We start from the raw sequence: 21,713 nt of genomic DNA on the forward strand, positions 1-21,713 counted from the left end.
ACCTACCTTGCTTGTGGAATTGGCAAATGGTCGTGAGGTTACTTGTACCCGGCAAACTGCTAAGGTGGAATTCTTTCTGGGAGGAAAGAAGACTTCGGTCAAATTCAGAGTCATGAATTTAGGTATCCATGTTTGTCTACTCGGAATGGATTGGCTTAACCCTAACGACGCCCACATTCACTATGGAAAGGGTCAAGTTTCCTTTCAAAACTCTGAAAGGGAATTAGTCACAACTCAAGGTGAGGCTGGAGTGTCGAGAATCCAATTGGCCAAAGTATCTCGGATCATAAAAGGAGTCAGAAAAGGATTACCTGTTTACTTGATCAAACTCAACAAATTAGATCAAAAGCAAGAGTCTCATGAAGGACCTTCTTGGCTAAAGGAATACGCGGACGTATTCCCTGAAGGGTTGACTGAACTTCCACCTCAAAGAGAAGTGGATCATGAAATTAGGTTAGTACTAGAAGCTGTGCCAATTGCAAAGAGACCTTATAGAATGTCCATACCACAAGCAATTGAGCTGAAGGAACAACTCAAGCAACTGCTAGATCAGGGCTACATCTGGCTTAGCAATTCACCGTGGGGAGCTCTAGTACTATTCCAAAAAAAGAAGGATGGGACACTTCGACTATGTATTGATTACCGAGGGTTGAATAAATCAACAGTCAAGAACAAGTATCCTATTCCTAGAATAGATGAGCTTCTTGATCGTCTTCAGGGTGCAAATATCTTCTCCAAGATTGATCTCAGGTCAGGTTACTATTAGATAAGGATCAAGGAAGAAGATATCCCAAAGATGGCCTTCAATAGAATATATGGGCACTTTGAGTTCCTAGTTATGTCATTCGGGCTTACGAATGCACCTGCCACCTTCAATAGGTTAATGCAGGATATCTTTAGGCCATATCTTGATGATTTCGTGCTTGTCTTCTTTGATGACACTTTAGTCTATTCTAAAAAGGAAGAAGATCATGAACCCCAACTTCGGATTGTCCTTGAGATAATGAGGTCACATAAGCTGTATGCTAAAATGAAGAAGTGTGCATTCTTCAAGCATCAGATTGAATATTTGGGATTCATAGTATCAGTAGAAGGAATATCAGTGGACCTAGCCAAGGTCAAAGATGTGCTTGAGTGGCCAACACTAGTATCCGTCAAAGAGATACATAGCTTTCTTGGATTGACAGGATGATATAGGGTCTTCATAAAAAACTATGCTTTGATTGCAGCACCTGTGACGGACTTACTGAAGAAGCAAACTTCCATTGCATGGTCAACTCCCGAACAAAATAGCTTCGACAGATTGAAGCAAAGTTTGGTATCAACACCTATTCTAAAACTGCCAAACCTCAATAAGGAGTTCGAGGTAGTAATTGATGCTAGCATTCTTGCCTTGGGGTGTGTACTTATGCAGGAAGGTCATCCAGTAGCATACTCTTCAAGGAAATTGAAGAGTCATGAAAAGAATTATGCTATGCATGATCTAGAATTACTAGCTGTCATCCATGCTCTAAAGCTTTGGAGACACTACCTGTTGGGTAACAAGTTTACTCTAGTAAGTGACCATAAGAGTCTCAAATGGATCTTTACCCAGAATGAGCTCAACATGAGGCAACGTCGGTGGATTGAAGTGTTGGAGAAATATGACTTTGAAATCAAGTACCGACCAAGGAAAGAGAATGTAGTTGCCGATGCACTTAGTCGCAAGGCATTCCTAAATTCCCTAATCTTGCAGAATCTATCAACGACTAGATCTCTAGCTACAAAAGTATCTATGCCAAACAACCCTATACTTGAGTTAGCTAGAGAGGAAGCATGCCATGATTTGGCCTACCAAACAATGCTAAAGGAGATCTCTACCAAGGAGCAGAACCAAAAGTTGCAGGCTAAGTATCAAGAATTTTCCATTAATAGTGGACTTGTCTACTATAGAACAAGGCTGTGTATACCAGCAAGCAAGTCACTTAAGCAGAAGATATTGTGGGAAGCTCATGATTCTCCTTTCGCAGGACATCCTGGCTATGCTAAGACTCTTAATGCAGTTAGAAAGAGCTACCATTGGGGGAGGCTCAAAGGTGACATTATCAAATATATCACTGAGTGTTTGTCTTGCCAACGTATCAAAGCCGAACATGTCATGATTCTAGGGAAACTGCAACCGCTTGACATTCCCCAAATGAAATGGGAATTCATCAGTATGGATTTTGTTGTAGGCCTACCCCAAGTCCAGGGAGGATACAACTCCATCATGGTTGTGGTTGACATGCTTACTAAGGTTGCACACCTTATTCTAGTAAAGACAAACTATAAAGCCTCAGACATTGCAGGATTGTTTATCAAGGAGATATTCAAGCTACATGGTTTACCCAAAAGAATCATTAGTGATCGTGATTCTCTTTTCACATCATACTTCTAGAGAGCCATCTTTGAAGCTATTGGGACTCAACTCTGTTTTAGTACCGCCTACCATCCCCAAACGGATGGCCAAACAGAGCGAGTAAATCAAGTCATTGAGGATATGCTTAGGGCATACTGATGTCGAGAGCCGAAGAGGTGGATTCAATACTTACCTTTGGTAGAATTTGCATACAATGCTTCTTACCAGCAAAGCATTCAGATGACCCCTTTCCAAGCATTGTATGGACATGACTGTCGAAGTCCCCTAAACTTTTCTGATCCAACCCTAAGGGTTGAAGCTTCAAGGCTAATGTTGGAAGAGATGGATGAACAAATTAAGTCAATAAGACAGGACATACAAGCGGCTAAGGATAGACAAAAGGCATACGCAGATTTGAAGCATCAAGAAAGGGTCTTTGAAGAAGGAGACATGGTCTTCATTCGCATACGCCCTAAAAAGAGTTCTCTATCCTTAGGAGATTGCAAGAAGCTAAGTCCAAGGTATTGTGGGCCATTCAAAATCCTCAAAAGCCTAGGACCTAATGCTTATAAAATGCAACTCCCTGAGAACCTAAAAGTTCATAATGTATTCCACATTAGCCTATTGAAAAAGTATGTACCTAATCCTAACCATGTACTTGACGATCAATAAATTGTAATGCCTAGTCAAGGAGTCCTTGAACTAAGGCATGATAGGATCTTAGATGTTAGGGAGAGACAACTAAGAACCAGAACCCTGAGAGAATGCCTCGTCCAATGGAAAGATTATCCCAAAGAGGATGCCACTTGGATAAATGAAGGCACTCTCAACCATCAATATCCCCAATCTACCTTGAGATGAGGACATCTCGATTCCTCTAAGGGGGAGAGAATGTAACGTTTGCATAAAACATATATTTTTTTTAAAAAAGGGATAATATAATTTTTTTAAAATTCCCCTCCCCAACCGACTGATGTGGTGGAAGGGGAGGGGAATAGCAAGAAGTGGAAGCTTCTCGCTTGGAGCTTGCTGGTGTAGGAGGCCATGCCTCTCGCCACGTCGGGAGGGAGGATCCCCCTCCCTTCCCCTATTTAAATAGAGGGGGTTGCCTCCGTGAAGGTGGGGGACAGATGACGCTGAACGCCATCCGAATGCTGAAAGGAGGGAGTGAGTCTTCTCCTTCCTGAGGGTGTGATACCCTCTGCAGGACCGTCTAGCACCGCCGCCTTCAGTCGCAAGCCCTCGTCGTCTCCCTGGAGTACCGCCTGCCCGCGTCGCCAACACGGCACTAAAATCCACCCCCTGCCATGTAGAAGCTGTGGAAGCTTCTAATGAGAAGCTTCTAAAGGGGGTGGGGCTAGTTAAGCCCCCTTTCAACCCCCTCGTGTTCCCTTTTAAGCCCCCTTTTACTTCCCCCCCTGGGTTTTTAAAACCCTTAAGCACCATTTATTTCCCCCGGTTTTTTTTAAGACCCTTAAGCCTTTTTCTTATGGGCTTGTAAACCTTCCCTTTCAAACCCCCCCCTCTGGATTTTTAATCTCTTAAGGCCCTTTTCACCCCCTTCTCGTGCCTTTCAAAACCCTTCCATACCTCCCGTGACTTATGTCAAGATTGTGGGAGAGAAGAAAAGAGTCTCACTTGTAGCTTTCTTGCTTGCACAATGGGGGAATACACACAAGTATGGAGGCTGAAAACAGTTTTCCTCTTCTTAGTTGTGTAAGCCAAAAAGAACTCTAATACAAAGAAATAGAAGAACCCTATATATGGGTCTCAAACCAAACTCAAATAACTAAGGTGACATACTAACTGAGCCACGAACTAGAGTAGATAAGGATAGCTGTCATCTAGCTATTATTCATGGGCGGTGTACCAACCGCATCTGCAACTGACACGTGGTGACATAAATGCACAACGGTCACCCTGGCATATCACGAGTGGAGCTCGATATCTCAACACTCCCCCTCGAGCTCAATCCCAATTCCTGCACACCAAGCAGGTCTCTGAACTTGCGCAGCTTCTCTGCGCCCAATGCCTTCGTGAATATGTCAACTACCTGATCCTCTGTGCTGACATAAACTAGATCAATAAGACCTAGTAAAACCCTCTCCCGCACATAGCGATAATGCACCTCAATGTGCTTTGTTCTAGCATGATAGACTGGGTTATTTGCCAAGTGTATACTGCTCATGTTGTCACAATAAATGACAACTGGCCCATCTGTAGGCTGATGCATATCATAAAGTAGCTTATGCAACCAAGCTACCTCACATGCAGCCATTGCTGCACCCCTGTACTCAGCCTCTGTGCTGGATAAGGCAATTGTAGGCTGTTTCTTGCTGCTCCAAGTGACTGCAGCATTCCCAAAGGAGAATACATATCCACTGGTAGATCCTCTATCAGAAATGCTACCAGCCCAATCAGAATCGGTGTATCCATGCAACTGTATATGAACCCCAGTCTCATAAAATAGTCCATACTGCAATGTGGACTTCACATACCTGACTATGCGTCTAGCCGCATCCAAATGCAGTTTCCTTGGAGCCTGCATAAATTGACTTACCAATCCAATAGCATAGCTCAAATCTGGCCTGGTAATAGTCATATAAATCAAGCTTCCTACTATGCGTCTGTACATAGTAGGGTCTTCCAGAAGCTCACCTGCATCTGCGCTCAGCTTCACATTTTGCTCCAAAGGAACTCAAATAGGCTTACAGCCTGTCATCCCATATTTGGGCAGAATGTCCAATCCATACTGCCTCTGCAAGAGATGTATCCCACTTGGTGATGTAATCACCTGAATGCCCAAGAAATAATGCAGCTCTCCCAAATCCTTCATCTCAAACTTTTGCTTCAATAGCATTTTCACATGAAGGATATCTTCATCACTCTCACCTGTCATAATCAAATCATCAACATAAATGACAAGCAGCATAATACCTTTCTCTGTTTTTCTCACATAAAGTGAGAAATCTGCCTTGGAAATCTAAAAGCCAATAGTGACAAGATACTATCCTATCTTGTCAGACCATGCTCTAGGTGCTTGCTTCAAGCCATACAAGGCTTTCTTCAACCTGCAAACAAACTCAGGATGAATAGCATGCACATAACCTGGTGGCTGCTCCATATAGACCTCTTCTTGCAAATCACCATGCAAGAAGGCATTCTTTACATCCATCTGATGTAAAGATCATCCCTTTGATGCAGCCATAGCAATGACTGCTCTTACGGTTGCCATCCTTGCAACCGGACTGAATGTTTCTTCATAATCAATGCCATATGTTTGTGCATACCCCTTGACTACTAATCTTGCCTTGTATCTGTTCACAGAACCATCTGCATTGTGCTTCACCTTATAAACCCACTTACAGCCAATTGCATTCTTACCTTTAGGCAAAGGTACCAACTCCCATGTAGCATTTGCTTCCAAGGCATCCATTTCTTCATCCATGGCTTTCTCCCATTTTTCTTTTCCCATGGCTTGCTCAAAAGAAGTGGGTTCTGGTTCCTGTATCACTTTGACCATATATGCATAGTGGATGGCTGTAAATCCATCATATTTCAGCCTATCCACAGGATACCTAGCTCTGGTAGACCTACACAAAGTAGGCTCACTTCCAGGTGCTCTCAAAACATCCCTGGTCTTCCTTACTCCAGGTGTAACAATAGAGGGGATACCCAACTCATCATCAATGCTCTATTCTGAGCCACTAGATTCACCATCCACATAAGAGTGACCTGCATTCACATCAAACATGGGCTGATCTACCTTCTCTTTTCCTTTTTGTGAAACCTGCATACCACTATCTGCATTGCTTTGAGAAGATTCTCCTGATCTCAATCTACCTGTCCATGGCGAAGAATGTGAACCACTGCTAGAGGACACTCCAAGTCCACTAATATTTTGTGATTGCTGCTGTGAATTCTGTGCAGCATTACCATGTTGTACATCTACATCATCAATCACATTTACTGGTTTATACCAGCTACTCATCGCATCAAAAACAACATCTCTACTCACTGTAAACTTACGAGTATAAGGGTTATAGCATCTATACCCTTTTTGCTGCAGAGAGTAACCAATAAAGATGCACTTCTCAGCTTTTGGATCCAACTTGGATCTCAACTCATCTGGCACATGAACATAGGCAATGCAACCAAAGATTTTCAAATGAGAAATATCTGGTTTCCTACCAGTATACCTCTCCTCTGGAGTCATTCCATGTATTGCTGCAGTGGGAGTCCTGTTCATTATGTAGACTACTGTAGCAACTGCTTCAGCCCAATAAAAATCTGGCAGGTCTTTTTCATTGAGCATGGCACGAGATACCTCTCCAATATGCCTGTTTTTTCTTTCTACAATTCCATTTTGCTGTGGGGTATGACTGCATGAATATTGCTGCTTTATGCCATGCTCCTGCAAGAACCTTGCAAACTCATTTGAGAGGTACTCTACCCCTCCATCTGACCTTAGGCATTTTATTTGCAGGCCTGTTTCTTTTTCAACCATAGCTTAAGAGTTTTGAAATGCCCAAAAACTTCACTTTTCTTTTTCATAAAATACACCCAAACTTTTCTGCTATAGTCATCAATAAAAGTGACAAAATAATGACAGCCTCCAAGAGATGCAGCCTTAGTAGTCCACACATACTAACCGCATACTAACTCAAAAAACTAAGGTGGCATACTAACTGAGCCACGAACTAGAGTAGATAAGGATAGCTGTCATCTAGCTATTATTCATGGGCGGTGTACCAACCGCATCTGCAACTGACACGTGGTGACATAAATGCACAACGGTCACCCTGGCATATCACGAGTGGAGCTCGATATCTCAACAACTTAACCTTTAAACTCTTTGTTTTGAGCCTTGAAAACCCTTTTCCCCGTGTCTTATCATCCCTCTTATCCCTTAAGCCAAAAACACCCCCTGTGTGTGTAAAATTCCTCATCTCCCTTCCCTTGTGACATATTGAAGACCCCTCATGTTTAAAGATCCTAAGGTTTCTTTTTTGCTTAACCCTCCCATGTTTCCCGTGGGTTTTAAAAATCTGCGTGCTTTATAAAGCTCCTTAAGCCTTTCTCTTGGACTTAGGAATTACTCCCCATTTCTCCCGTGGTTAAAACCCTTAGCTGTTCCTTACCTTTTCAAAATACCCTTGGGACTTTGATTTTTTTTCCTGTACTTGAAAAAGAGAAGAAAAGTATTGCGGTGCAAGGGAGCAACGGTTGAATTCAAAAAAAGAAGTGTAAAGCTATTTTCACATCCGAAGGACTACAATTGCGATGCCTCCTAAGAAAGTCCAAGGCGCAATCTCGCGGAAGGGTCATCTACCGGTATCCATGTGGATATCTCACCCCAAACCCAGGTTTTTCCTTGTTAATTTTATATCGTTGTAATTCAATCATGCAAAATGAATTGTTAGGGATAGGATATATTTTTTCCTAGTTGTTCACGACGAAGGAATTTAGTTTAATGGAACATGCAAAATAAATAAAGCATAAACGTAATTTTTTTTCAAATAGTTTTATGCATGGAAAATGCAAATCATGAAAGGATTCTTACGATGCATAAACTCTAGGAAATTATCGTTGTTAACTGCATAACTTAGCAAGGAAAAGGTTGCTTATTTAGCATGAGTCTGTTCGCAAAGAAAAGGGAAGATTAGTTGGATTTAACCTAACCTCGAAATCGATAAAGTATAGGATTGAAAAGTCAATTGACATGTAGATAACAAATCATACGGAAGTAATCTCAAAATTACCTTCTAGAGTTAACCAAATGAAACTTAAAAATACCTATGCTGCGAAATATTCGTTGGGAATGAGTGAAAATTCCAAGAAACGTCTATACCTTAAATACTTGTCCACATTCCCTGAATGTAGGGTCAGTAAATTGTAATCAAAAAAGGAACTAGGGTTTGTCCCTGAGATTCTTACAAGAATGAAGCTAGGAAACCCTAGGTCTAACAACGTCAGCTTAAAGAACCTGAAACATATTGATTCGTGATTCCATTATTACATAGTACGATGCGGCACTTGCACAGCAAGAACGAAGTCATATGGTCTTCTGATTGGATCACAAGAAGGAAGGCCGAATTCTCGCAACAAGGATGGCGGATCCTTATGAAAAGTTATCTTGCAAGAGGATGTGTACTTTGATATCCTCCTTGGGTAAGGAAGATTAATTGGAGATTAAAAACCAGAAACTCAAGTACCCAATGAACTTTAAGGTTTGACCAAGTTGGGCTAATAGAGTACACCCTAACCCAGAATATAAGGGATCTTGCCAAGTTGCAAGACACCCCGGATCGAGTGTTGGATGCATTCAAAAGGAAGGATTCATTCCTTAGCAGTTTGCCAACAACAAAAATCGATCAATGGAAATGTTTGTGCTTGCTAGAGATTTTAGAGCACTGTTGACTTGTTTGACCAATGAATTACAAAATAAATGAATATCTATACTTCAGGTTGAAGGTCTGAAGGGAGAGGTAGCTTCAGTTACTCCCGACTGCCTACCTAACCCTAACCAAGGGGGTTGTTGATCACGCCGGGAAGATGGACCAAACCCGCAGCGAGAGGTCTCTCCGTTGAGCGCTACTTGGAGCAGGAGGATGCTTGGGTGCCAGGGGGACTCTGGCTGTAAATCCCTCGCCTTCAAGGTCCTACACAAGAGGCTAACGTGACTTAAGATTGGATCTCAAGGCCCGCATACTAGTCTACGGGCAAAAACTTGGAATAGTGATCCCTGTGGATTGCTGGATAGCCTTCGGGCGGATTGTGCATAAGGCTAGGGGCGGAACTCCTTGTATTTCAAAGATAAATATGATGACCTATTAATAAAGAACTTGTCTGATATTGTTTTTCTATATCAAGTGATAAGATTACGTGAGGGAACCAGTGCTTAATGGATTAATTAAAGAAGCTAGTTGTTACATGTCCAACTAATGTGTTAGATAATTACATAACTAAAACAACTGGAGGAAAGTGCGGAGGATGGGCCATGGGTCCGTCCTACGATTGGGTGGTCCTGGTTGGCCTGAAACTTTTCTCAAATCACGAGGAGCAGCAGGATGATCATCAAAGGACACGAACAACAAAAGAGTTGACCTAGAGATATGTCTTATCTCGGTTTACGCTGTTTTAGGGGGACGGAATGGGACTATGCCTTATGGCAGAGAGGTTGAGCTTTGCATCCGTCTCGTTTCCCATTCTCCTTGAACCAAGTGCAGTGTGAATAAGTTTCGGACCTAGCGTTTCTGCGTAAAGTAGTTCGCTTGGGTCCGACGCTAGTTGCTGTTAGGAAATGACTAATCAGAAAAACCCTAATCTAGGTCAATCCTAAGTGGGAACGGCCGGAATACTTCCGCTACGTGGCAGACGTGGAAAGCCCTAGATCGCAAATCCCGCAACATTCCATGGGAGTGTCGGGCGGAGCTTTCTAGACATCCTTTCTGATGGACTGCTAAGACGTGTCTTGGATGATACTAGTGGACACGTTACAACATGCTTCCTCTCTAGCTAACTCAAGTATTGGATTGTTTGGCATAGATACCTTTGTAGCTAGAGATCTAGCTGTTGATGGATTTTGCAAGATTAGAGAATTAAGGAATGCCTTGCGAGACTGAGTGCATCGGCAACTACATTCTCTTTTCCTGGTCGGTACTTGATTTCAAAGTCATACTCCTCCAACACTTCAATCCACCGATGTTGCCTCATGTTGAGCTCGTTCTGGGTAAAGATCCAGTTGAGACTCTTATGATCAGTCACTAGTGTAAACTTGTTACCCAACAAGTACTGTCTCCAAAGCTTTAGAGCATGGATGATAGCTAACAATTCCAGATCATGGGTAGCATAATTCTTCTCATGACTCTTCAGTTTCCTTGAAGAGTATGCTATAGGATGACCTTCCTGCATGAGCACATATCCTAAGGCAAGTGTGCTAGCATCAGTTACTACCTCGAACTCCCTACTGAGGTATGGAAGCTTTAGGATAGGTGTTGATACCAAACTTTGTTTCAATCTGTCCAAGCTAGTTTGTTCGGGAGTTGACCATGCAATGGAAGTTTGCTTCTTCAGTAAGTCCGTCAGAGGTGCTGCAATCAAAGCATAGTTTTTTATGAAGACCCTATACCATCCTGTCAATCCAAAAAAATTGCGTATTTCTTTGACAGTTGTTGGTATTGGCCATTTTAGCACATCCCTGACCTTGGCTAGGTCCACTGAGATTCCTTCCGTTGATACGATGAATCCTAGATATTCAATCTGACGCTTGAAGAATGCACACTTCTTCATTTTAGCATACAGCTTATGTGCCTACATTGTCTCAAGGACAATCCAAAGTTGGGGTTCATGATCTTCTTCTTGTTTAGAATAGACTAAAGTTTCATCGAAGAAGACAAGTATGAAGTCATCAAGATATGGCCTAAAGATATCCTGCATTAACTTGTTGAAGGTGGCAGGTGCATTCGTAAGCCCGAATGACATAACTAGAAACTCAAAGTGTCCATATCTTGTATTGAAGGCCGTATTTGGGATATCCTATTTCTTGATCCTTATCTGATAGTAATCAGACTTGAGATCAATCTTCGCACCCTGAAGACAATCAAGAAGCTCATCTATTCTAGTAATAGGGTACTTGTTCTTGACAGTTGATTGATTTAACCCTCTGTAATCAATACATAGTCGAAGTGTTCCATCTTTCTTTTTTTGGAACAGTACTGGAGCTCTCCATGGTGAACTGCTAGGACAGATGTAGCCCTGATCTAGCAGTTGCTTAAATTGTTCCTTTAGCTCAATTGCTTTCGGTATAGACATCCTATAAGGTCTCTTTGCAATTGGCGCAGCTCCTGGTACTAGCTTAATCTCATGATCCACTTCTCTTTGAGGCGGGAGTTCTGTTAATTCTTCAGGAAATACATCCACATATTCCTTTAGCCATGAAGGTCCTTCACTAGACTCCTGCTTCTGATCTAACTTGTTGAGCTTAATCAAGTAGACAAGTAGTCCCTTTCTGACTCCCTTTATAATCCGAGATGCCTTGGCCAATTGAATTTTTGGCACTCCAGCCTCACCTTGAGTTGTGACTAAATCCCCTTCAAAGTTTTGAAAGGAAATTTAGCCCTTTCCACAATGAATGTGGGCGTCATTAGGTTTAAGCCAATCCATTCTGAGTAGACACTCATGGATACCTAAATTCATGACTTTGAATTTGACCGAAGTCGCCTTTCCTCCCAAAAAGAATTCCACCTTAGCAATTTGCCTGGTACAAGTAACCTCATGACCATTTGCCAATTCCACAAGCAAGATAGGTGCATCTATTGTGGCTATTCCTAATCTTTTTGCACAAGCTGATGAGATAAAGGAATGTGTACTGCCACAATCAATCAAGGTCTTGAAACCTTTACCTTGATAGTCCGATGGTGTCTGAATCACCGAAAACTGGCGATTCGGCCCTTTCATGTGTAGAGCGGCATGGATTGTCGCCCTTTCAAACTCTGCTTCCATGGTTGGATCTTCTTCTTCTTCGCACCTCTGCCTATTGGCAATGCAGGCCGTTCTTCCTCTGCCTCGAGTAGCGGCTCCCTGATCACGGGCACCAATTCCTTGGAATGGTGCTTGGAGATGTCCTCCTCCAAGCTTGGGACATTGCCTCTTGAAATGACCAGGCTCGTTGCACTGGAAATAGCGGAGGTTTCAACCATTGCTTTGAGTAGGAACAAAGTTATTGACATTGTTAGTCCTTGCTTTCTTTCTTTGTCCCTGATTTTGAACTCTCTTCATTTGAGGACTAAATGTTCCTCTGTTCATTTTCTACGTGCGATACATAGGTGGTAAGTATCTTCCCTGCACGGCTTTCTTCAGCTTCTCCCAGGTAACAGATCCTTCCGCAATCCCTTGATCCTGCACCATTGCTTCCACCAAAGCCTGGCTTTGCCAGTGAGCTTTAGCTTGGCGAGTATAGCCTGGTTGGCGGGTGCCGTATTGGCTGCTTCAAAGTAATCCTGCATGGATTCAATCCAAATTTCAGCATCTGCTTGGATGGACCTGCCTCTCCCGTCAAATTCGGGTGGCTTAATCTGCTTGAGAAGAAACTTCTTCTCCTGGACTACAGCAGTACTTGATGTAGGGGGCAAACTGGGATTCTGTACTTGGGGTTGCACCTGGATAAAGGTTTTTTAACGTTATTACATGATAAACGCTGTGATTTATATTTCATTTCCATTTTAGCTATCAACCAAGTAATCTAACCACTTAACTTCTTATCAATTCTCATGAACAAACAGACATTGATAAAAAGAAGTCTTATTGTATTTATATAGGCATAGCCCTTTCAGAATACAACATTTCTTACGATGATAAGCCAACTGTTACATTTAGTTTGGGGAGAATAATGTTGTATTACATTTATCTACAGGAACTGTATAATAGTATGGTTTCGAGTCATGGATCTTCAGGAATCGGTAACTCATTGGAAGTTCAGGGTATCCTTTCCTTTGGAACCCATTCTTCTCATGGCGCCCCAACACTTTAATCGTGTCGGCGGGGATTACACGAGTCACTTTCTCATATACATATGAGTTCAGCTCAACCCTCCGACCTCGAATATGTAAAGTTGAGCTTATGTGAGCCTCCACAAAAATGAACAGCTTCACGACTTTCAGGTCTTCCAACCACTTGATATTCTTTAGGTTGGTTTGAAGGTATGCAAACCGGTGGGCAGCTATATAGTAGATTCCTGAGGCACCCGTCCATCTTTGTTCCATATACAAAGGAGATGGATTATAAATATGCTCTAGGATGTTCATCATCCCAACCCTTTGTTGATAAACCGGGGAATGCATCGCAGTCAAAAACATGACTTGGAACACTAAGAACTTGTTCCATGCTTCGTAATTCTGCAAGACAACATTGAAAGTAAGGAAATGTTCGGAATAAAAACATTTGCTTTACTTCATCTTATTAAGATTTCATAAAAACAAATCCTTTGTTGGTTGGCTCTGATACCAATTGTAACGTGTCCACCTGTTATCTTCAGGACACGTCTTAGCAGTCCATTGGAAAGGATGTCTAGAAAGCTCTGCCCGGTACTTCCATGGAATGTTACGGGGTTTGCAATCTAGGACTTTTCGTGTCTGCCACGTAGCGGAAGTATTCCGACCATTTCCACTTAGGACCAACCTGAATTAGGGTTTTCTCTATTGGTCATTTCCTAACGACAACTAGCGTCGAACCCGAGTGAACTACTTTACGCAGAAATGCCAGGTCCGAAGCGGATTCACGCTGCACTTGGTTCAAGGAGAATGGGAAACGAGAGGGATGCGAAGCTCAACCTCTCTGCCATAAGGCATAGTCCCATTCCATTCCCCTAAAATAGCGTAAATCGGGATCCTTTATAACTTAGACTCTAGGTCAGTGCCCTTTTTCTGTTCGTATCCTTTGAAACGATCTTCTCGCTATCCATCATGATTGAAAAAAGTTCCCGGCCAACCGGGACCAACCATCCGTATGACGGACCTATGGCCAATCCTTCATACTTTCCTCAGGTTGTTTTAGTTATTTAATTACCTAGCACATTTAGTTGGACATGTATCAATCAACTTCCTTAATTAACCCATTAGGCACTGGTTTCTTCACGTAATCATAGCACTTGACATAGAAAAACAATGTCAAACAAGCTCCTTTTCAACAAGTTATCATATTTATCTTTGAAATACATAAAGTCCAGCCCGTAGGCTTATCCATAATCCGCCTGAAGGCTATCTAGCAATCCACAGGGATCACTAATCCAAGATTCTGCCCGTAGACTAGTATGCGGGTCTTGAGATCCAATCCCGAGTCACGTTGGCCTCTTGTGCAGGGCTTGGAAGGCGAGGGATTTACAGCCAGAGCCCTCCTCTGGCACCCAAGCGTCCTCCTGCTCCAAGTAGCGCTCAACGGAGAGACCTCTCGTGGCGGGTTCGGGCCACCTTCTTGGTGTGGTTAAAAACCCCCTTGGTTAGGGTTAGGTAGGCAGTTGAGGGTAATTGAAGCTGCCTCTCCTCAAGGCCTTCAACCTGAATCATTAGATATCCATTTATCCTTTAATTCTTTGAGCAAACAAAGCAAAACAGTGCTCTTAAAACTGTTACAAGCACAAACAATTCCATTGGTTGTTATTTTTGGCCAACTGCTAAGGAGTGAATCCTTCTTTCCGAATGCATCCAGCACTCGATTCAGGATCAATTGAAACTTGGCAAGATCCCCTATATTCTAGGTTAGGGCCGTACCCTATTAATCCAACTTAATCAATACCTTAAGTTCATATGTTATTCCAAGTCATTGATTGGTCTTTTGCTTCCAAGCAAATATCTAATCCCCGTATCTTGGTCACTTTACCCAAGAAAGGTACTATATCAGGACAATTATTCATCCTCTTGTAAGATAAACTTGCGTAAGAATCCGCCAATCTCATTCCGAGGAATTGGCCATTCCCTTGTGATCTAATCTCAAGATCAGGCGACTCTACAACTTGTTGCCAAGTGTTGCACCTAATCTATGGGACTATTCTACCCATCAACAATGTCTTCTAATCATGGTATCATGATTAGATATGACAATCCGTTCCTGTTTGCATTAGGCCGACATTGTCGGTCCTAGGGTTCCGAGTTTCATCTTTTTAGCGGGACATTCTTAGGGTAAAAACCCTAGATCTTTTCTCACGAGTATGTCCTACTTTCCCTACATTCCGTGAATGTGGGCAAGTCTTTAGGGTATAGGAGTTTTAGCTTTGGTAATACGAACGACTAGGTAATGTCCCCAACGTGCTAACCCTAGTTAGCTCTTTGGGTTATGTTGCATTGAATTAACCCTTCCTAAAAGTTCATAATGTATTCCACATTAGCCTATTGAAAAATTATGTACCTAATCCTAACCATGTACTTGACGATCAACAAATTGTAATGCCTAGTCAAGGAGTCCTTGAACTAAGGCCTGATAGGATCTTAGATGTTAGGGAGAGACAACTAAGAACCAGAACCCTGAGAGAATGCCTTGTCCAATGGAAATATTATCCCGAAGAGGATGCCACTTGGATAAATGAAGGCACTCTCAACCATCAATATCCCCAATTTACCTTGAGATGAGGACATCTCGATTCCTCTAAGGGGGAGAGAATGTAACGTTTGCATAAAACATAATTATTTTTTTTAAAAATGGATAATATAATTTTTTTTAAAATTCCCCTCCCCAGCCGACTGATGTGGTGGAAGGGGAGGGGAATAGCAAGAAGTGGAAGCTTCTCGCTTGGAGCTTGTTGGTGTAGGAGGCCATGCCTCTCGCCACGTCGGGAGGGAGGATCTCCCTCCCTTCCCCTATTTAAATAGAGGGGGTTGCCTCCATGAAGGTGGGGGACAGATGATGCTGAATGCCATCCGAATGCTGAAAGGAGGGAGTGAGTCTTCTCCTTCCTGAGGGTGTGATACCCTCTGCAGGACCGTCTAGCACCGCCACCTTCAGTTGCAAGCCCTCGTCGTCTCCCTGGAGTACCGCCTGTCCGCGTCGCCAACACGGCACTAAAATCCACCCCCTGCCATGTAGAAGCTGTGGAAGCTTCTAATGAGAAGCTTCTAAAGGGGGTGGGGCTAGTTAAGCCCCCTTTCACCCCCCTCGTGTTCCCTTTTAAGCCCCCTTTTACCTCCCCCCCTGGGTTTTTAAAACCCTTAAGCACCATTTATTTCCCCCGGTTTTTTTTAAGACCCTTAAGCCTTTTTCTTATGGGCTTGTAAACCTTCCCTTTCAAACCCCCCCCCTCTGGATTTTGAATCTCTTAAGGCCCTTTTCACCCCCTTCTCATGCCTTTCAAAACCCTTCCATACCTCCCGTGACTTATGTCAAGATTGTGGGAGAGAAGAAAGGAGTCTCACTTGTAGCTTTCTTGCTTGCACAATGGGGGAATACACACAAGGGTGGAGGCTGAAAACAGTTTTCCTCTTCTTAGTTGTGTAAGCCAAAAAGAACTCTAATACAAAGAAATAGAAGAACTCTATATATGGGTCTCAAACCAAACTCAAATAACTAAGGTGGCATACTAACTGAGCCACGAACTAGAGTAGATAAGGATAGCTGTCATATAGCTATTATTCATGGGCGGTGTACCAACCGCATCTGCAACTGACACGTGGTGACATAAATGCACAACGGTCACCCTGGCATATCACGAGTGGAGCTCGATATCTCAACACTCCCCCTCGAGCTCAATCCCAATTCCTGCACACCAAGCAGTCTCTGAACTTGCGCAGCTTCTCTGCGCCCAATGCCTTCGTGAATATGTCAGCTACTTGATCCTCTGTGCTGACATAAACTAGATCAATAAGACCTAGTAAAACCCTCTCCCGCACATAGTGATAATGCACCTCAATGTGCTTTGTTCTAGCATGATAGACTCGGTTATTTGCCAAGTGTATACTGCTCATGTTGTCACAATAAATGACAACTGGCCCATCTGTAGGCTGATGCATATCATAAAGTAGCTTATGCAGCCAAGCTACCTCACATGCAGCCATTGCTGCACCCCTGTACTCAGCCTCTGTGCTGGATAAGGCAACTGTAGACTGTTTCTTGCTGCTCCAAGTGACTGCAGCATTCGCAAAGGAGAACACATATCCACTGGTAGATCGTCTATCAGAAATGCTACCAGCCCAATCAGCATCGGTGTATCCATGCAACTGTATCTGAACCCCAGTCTCATAAAATAGTCCATACTGCAATGTCGACTTCACATACCTGAGTATGCGTCTAGCCGCATCCAAATGCAGTTTCCTTGGAGCCTGCATAAACTGACTTACCAATCCAACAGCATAGCTCAAATCTAGCCTGGTAATAATCATATAAATCAAGCTTCCTACTATGCATCTATACATAGTAGGGTCTTCCAGAAGCTCACCTGCATCTATGCTCAGCTTCACATTCTGCTCCAAAGGAACTCAAATAGGCTTACAGCCTGTCATCCCATATTTGGACAGCATGTCCAATCCATACTGCCTCTGCAAGAGATGTATCCCACTTGGTGATGTAATCACCTGAATGCCCAAGAAATAATGCAGCTCTCCCAAATCCTTCATCTCAAACTTTTGCTTCAATAGCATTTTCACATGAAGGATATCTTCATCACTGTCACCTGTCATAATCAAATCATCAACATAAATGACAAGCAGCATAATACATTTCTCTGTTTTTCTCACATAAAGTGAGAAATCTGCCTTGGAAATCTGAAAGCCAATAGTGACAAGATACTGTCCTATCTTGTCAGACCATGCTCTAGGTGCTTGCTTCAAGCCATACAAGGCTTTCTTCAACCTGCAAACAAACTCAGGATGAATAGCATGCACATAACCTGGTGGCTGCTCCATATAGACCTCTTCTTGCAAATCACCATGCAAGAAGGCATTCTTTACATCCATCTGATGTAAAGACCATCCCTTTGATGCAGCCATAGCAATGACTGCTCTTACGGTTGCCATTCTTGCAACCGGACTGAATGTTTCTTCATAATCAATGCCATATGTTTGTGCATACCCCTTGACTACTAGTCTTGCCTTGTATCTGTTCACAGAACCATCTGCATTGTGCTTCACCTTATAAACCCACTTACAGCCAATTGCATTCTTACCTTTAGGCAAAGGTACCAACTCCCATGTAGCATTTGCTTCCAAGGCATCCATTTCTTCATCCATGACTTTCTCCCATTTTTCTTTTCCCATGGCTTGCTCAAAAGAAGTGGGTTCTGGTTCCTGTATCACTTTGACCATATATGCATAGTGGATGGCTGTAAATCCATCATATTTCAGCCTATCCACAAGATACCTAGCTCTGGTAGACCTACACAAAGTAGGCTCACTTCCAGGTGCTCTCAAAACATCCCTAGTCTTCCTTACTCCAGGTGTAACAATAGAGGGGATACCCAACTCATCATCAATGCTCTGTTCTGATCCACTAGATTCACCATCCACATAAGAGTGACCTGCATTCACATCAAACATGGGCTGATCTACCTTCTCTTTTCCTTTTCATGAAACCTGCATACCACTATCTGCATTGCTTTGAGAAGATTCTCCTGATCTCAATCTGCCTGTCCATGGCGAAGAATGTGAACCACTGCTAGAGGACACTCCAGGTCCACTAATATTTTGTGATTGCTACTGTGAATTCTGTGCAGCATTACCATGTTGTGCATCTACATCATCAATCACATTTACTGGTTTATACTAGCTACTCATCTCATCAAAAACAACATCTCTACTCACTGTAAACTTACGAGTATAAGGGTTATAGCATCTATACCCTTTTTGCTGCAGAGAGTAACCAATAAAGATGCACTTCTCAGCTTTTGGATCCAACTTGGATCTCAACTCATCTGGCACATGAACATAGGCAATGCAACCAAATATTTTCAAATGAGAAATATCTGGTTTCCTATCATTATACCTCTCCTCTGGAGTCATTCCATGTATTGCTGCAGTGGGAGTCCTGTTCATTATGTAGACTGCTGTAGCAACTGCTTCAGCCCAATAAAAATCTGGCAGGTCTTTTTCATTGAGCATGGCACGAGATACCTCTCCAATATGCCTGTTTTTTCTTTCTGCAATTCCATTTTGGTGTGGGGTATGACTGCATGAATATTGCTGCTTTATGCCATGCTCCTGCAAGAACCTTGCAAACTCATTTGAGAGGTACTCTCCCCCTCCATCTGACCTTAGGCATTTTATTTGCAGGCCTGTTTCTTTTTCAACCATAGCTTTAAGAGTTTTGAAATGCCCAAAAACTTCACTTTTCTTTTTCATAAAATACACCCAAACTTTTCTGCTATAGTCATCAATAAAAGTGATAAAATAATGGCAGCCTCCAAGAGATGCAGCTTTAGTAGTCCACACATCAGAGTGGATTAATTCCAATGGCTTCTTACTTTCTTGAACATGTCTAGGAAATGGTTTCCTTGCCTGTTTTCCAAACTGACAGGCTTCAAATACCTTATGCATTTCTGCAACCTTGAATTTGGGTAATCCTGCAACAATATTTTGGGCCTGCATTGATTTAAGTCGCTGTACATTAACATGACCAATGCGTTTATGCCAGATATCAATATCTGCAACTACACCGGTCCCATGTGCAAACATTGCTGCACTCAATTCAAGCATGTCTGCATCCAACGTAAACATTCTGCCCTTCTTCTTTCCTTTTGCTATCAAGCGACCTTTATTTTTCATATCCTCAATAAAGCATCCATGAGGATTAAATCTGACCTGCAAGCCCTGCTCAACCATTTGACCAACAGAAACCAGATTCTTGGTTATATTCGGGACATGAAATACATCGGACATGTATTTCTTTTTCCTATCCTGCATAGACAAAGGAATTTTTCCAATCTGCACAATAGGATGTGCAGTATCATCACCAGTCTCCACAAATCCTGGTTTTTCCATTTTCCTTGCATCCTCCATCCATTCTGCATGACCTGTCATGTGGTTTGATGCACCTAAGTCAACATACCATACATTGTTGCTTTCTTCTGCACTTGTCACAGAATTATTCATGTGCTGCACCATGAACAAATGCTCATTTCTGTCATCACCCTATCTACTAGAAGATGCATAATTCCCTTGTTGCAATTTTCCATTCATGATGTCATTCTGCTTTTTGTAGCAGTCTTTAGCCATATGACCCATTTTACCACAGTAGTAGCATTCAATTGAGTGTACATAAAGACCATTAGTGCCCAAGGAGCCTTTGACTTTCCAAGAGGATAATGAGCATCATAGGCACAATGCTACTCATGATAAGGCCAATTGCTCAAGGAAGAAAATGGAACAACTATCTAACAGCCACAAGCAAATCATCTAGCCAGTGTCAAAGTCACTTAGGAGTCCCAAGTCTCCTACACCCTCTTTCCCTAAATGGACATAGGAAGCACAATAGCAGTCATCAAGTGCAGCTACTCAATCCCAATCTCTATCTAAGCTTCCGAATGTCCAAGACGTGGGACATAACACAACCCGTAGCTCTCACCCCAAGGATATGCATGTAACTAAAACAACTGAGGCTCAATCTGCACAAGTGAATGCTCAAAGGGCAAAAAAAGACACAACCACTTTTGATCTGCCTAAGGACCTGACTTTTGGCCTCTTTGCCATCCACCACGACCTCTTTGGCTCCCCCTGCCTCTAGAGTTACCACGTCCTCCTCCATAGGACTGGTTTTCTTGAGTTTGCTTCATATTCTGATTTCTACCACGGCCTCCAAATCGGCCTCCTCTACCTCTACCTCTACCTCTTCCAGCATTTGAGTAGAAGACAGCTTCTTTTGAAGTTCCTCCTAAAGAAGATGCACCACCATTTCTCTGCTCCTCATAAATTAGAAGAGCAATCAACTCCTCAAAATCAGGAAATCTTTCACGGACGGAAATGGATGTTCGGAACTGTGCATAATCCTTTCCTAGACCATTCAAGGTCACAGAAACTAAATCATCATCTTCCATTGGCGACCCAATGGAAGCAAGTGCATCTTCAATTTTCTTCACCTTCATGTGGTAGTCATTGATGCTCATACTTTCTCTTTGCACATTATGCAACTCTTGCTTGAGCTGCATTTTTCTGGCTTGAGTATTTGTGCTGTACATTTTTGACAAAGTATCCCATGCCTCCTTTGGCGTACTTGCATCCTGAATATGCACAATCATAGAGTCTGAAATATTGATAGACAGCCAGTACATAACTTTCCTGGCTCTCTCATGCCATGATTTGAATGCCTACATTTGCTGTTGATTGGGAACATCAGGAAGAACTGGTTCTTCTTCATTTCCTGCAACAAATTGTTAGATATGATCAATGCCCCACCCTCATAAGGTGCTACCAATGATCCATGGTGCTCAAACTTGTAAGGCCCCCATTATGAGAGAAGCCAAATGTGAGCCCGGACATTGGTTGAGTCCTGACTTGTATATCAGATGAGGTCTATGTGACCGGATGGCAAAAAGGTGACTGTTGTGGGTCTAATCTTTGGGTTAGACGGAGTGGTTAAGCTGGTAGCAACTCGAGGTGCATTGCATCGAGTTGCGGTGTAAGGGAGTTAAAAGGGGCCCCTATTGTGGGGTCCGGGGGCAGCGCCCCTGGCCCGATGGTAAAGGGAATATTCCCTGGAATATTCCCTGGCCGACTAGTGGAGGCTCATATGGTAGGTCGGTCAGCAGGCCGACCTAACGACCTTCGCGGGCTATAAAAGCTAAACCTCTTCGCAGCCATCTCTGACTCATCTTTCACCTAGTCAGAGTTGTTGTTCCAACTAGCCTTAAGCTCTTCACCTATCT

Source organism: Lygodium microphyllum, chromosome 26 (assembly GCF_053477565.2).
Source record: "Lygodium microphyllum isolate KBCC chromosome 26, Lygodium_microphyllum_v1.1.10, whole genome shotgun sequence".
In the NCBI taxonomy this organism is placed as follows: Eukaryota; Viridiplantae; Streptophyta; class Polypodiopsida; order Schizaeales; family Lygodiaceae; genus Lygodium; species Lygodium microphyllum.